General features: G+C 43.6%; 1 protein-coding gene across 2 annotated transcripts in view; it reads left to right on the top strand.

Moving 5' to 3' along the window:
* rab24 (RAB24, member RAS oncogene family) overlaps positions 1–1529 on the top strand; it is a 22367-nt gene continuing 20838 nt past the window's right edge. For both annotated transcript variants that reach the window (XM_080749737.1, XM_080749738.1), the window contains exon 1: positions 1–275. The gene's annotated coding sequence lies outside the window, so the exon portion shown is untranslated. The remainder of the gene's footprint in view (positions 276–1529) is intronic.

The raw sequence follows: 1529 nt of genomic DNA, 5'->3' as shown, positions 1-1529 counted from the left end.
TAGCGCAGCGCCTTGGTGTTGTTGTTTAGTACATTACAGAAGCATCAATCATAACCATCAGTGATCCTCACCACTGACACATGGTGATCAGTCATCTGCTTCATGCTGCTTCCACTGGCCTCTCTGCGGGATGCTGAACACTGGAGGAGTCAACACTAGCCGTTAGCTACATTAGCTACTGTAACTACCGTGTTTACAGTACAGATATATACTTTATGTTTTTGTTGTTTTAAATGTCGCTGACACTGAAGCGTTGACTCACATCCAGCTAACAGGTACGTCTGATTGTTAGTATTATATTATTATTATTATTATTATTATTGATGTTGTTTTTCTCTTGTCTTTATATCTGCTTTCAGTGCTTTGTTCTGTCTGTCTGTCTGTCTGTCTTTCTCTCTCTCTCTCTCTCTCTCTCTCTCTTTCTCTCTCTCTCTCTGTGTGTGTGTGTGTGTGTGTGTGTGTGTGTGTCTGTCTGTCTGTCTGTCTGTCTGTCTGTCTGTCTGTCTGTCTGTCTGTCTGTCTGTCTGTCTGTCTGTCTGTCTGTCTGTCTGTCTGCCTCAGTGTGTCTGTGTGTGTCTCTGTGTGTGTGTGTCTGTCTGTCTGTCTGTCTGTCTGTCTGTCTGTCTGTGTGTGTGTGTGTGTGTGTGTGTGTGTGTGTGTGTGTGTGTGTGTGTGTGTGTGTGTGTGTGTGTGTGTGTGTGTGTCTCTGTATCTGTCTGTCTCTGTTTCTGTCTGTCTGTCTCTAACAGTGACATAATAGTGCCATTAACAGGGGTCGTCAACGTGTTAGTGGACCTGTCCACGTCCGTGGCACATTTTTATTACAATGAATCTATCCTAAAGATTCACAATAACGTTTTGAAAGAATAAGTTTGAATGATTTTGGTGACTCGTAATGTGTTTACGAGTCATGCTCGTTAATATGTTGTGAGATACTTGTCGTGTTGGTACCCGTTGTATCAGGTGAGACCGCAAGACAAGTTGATAGCTGCCTTTAATGTTCTTCATTGTTCCACTGGAATACCTTTCGGTGGTTCTCAACCTATCGGTCGGGGGTCCCCACATGACAGTGAAGTTAAAATGTAAGGACTAACAAACTAGACCAGTGTTTCTCAACCTTGTTTCTGCATGGGCACACTTTTCATGTCCCAAGAATCCATGGGCACACCAACATAATACGGAGGTGTAAATATATCGTCACTGTCGGGAAGAAACCTTGTATCTCCAAGTTTCAAATGCCCTGCTTCATCATACAAGGCTGTCGCACAACAGTAGTGAAAACAGCCGATCTACAAGTACACAACGTCTCGCACCGCGAGGCGTTGTGTGCTTGTAGATCGGCTGTTTTTATTTTTAAAATGAGAAATACAATACTGGCTTTCAAGCAGTTTCAAGGGGCACACTTGACCCTTCTCAGGGGCACACCAAAGGTCCCCAGGCACAGTGGTTTAGAAACACTGTTACATGATACCACTTACGCAGGGTCCAAGATTTTCAAATCAACATTGAATACTTGTTCACGTTAACAG

This window comes from Nannobrachium achirus, assembly GCF_963921795.1.
Source record: "Nannobrachium achirus genome assembly, chromosome: 19".
In the NCBI taxonomy this organism is placed as follows: Eukaryota; Metazoa; Chordata; class Actinopteri; order Myctophiformes; family Myctophidae; genus Nannobrachium; species Nannobrachium achirus.
Note: the sequence above shows the minus strand (reverse complement) of the source record. Positions and strands in the feature narration are given on the sequence as shown.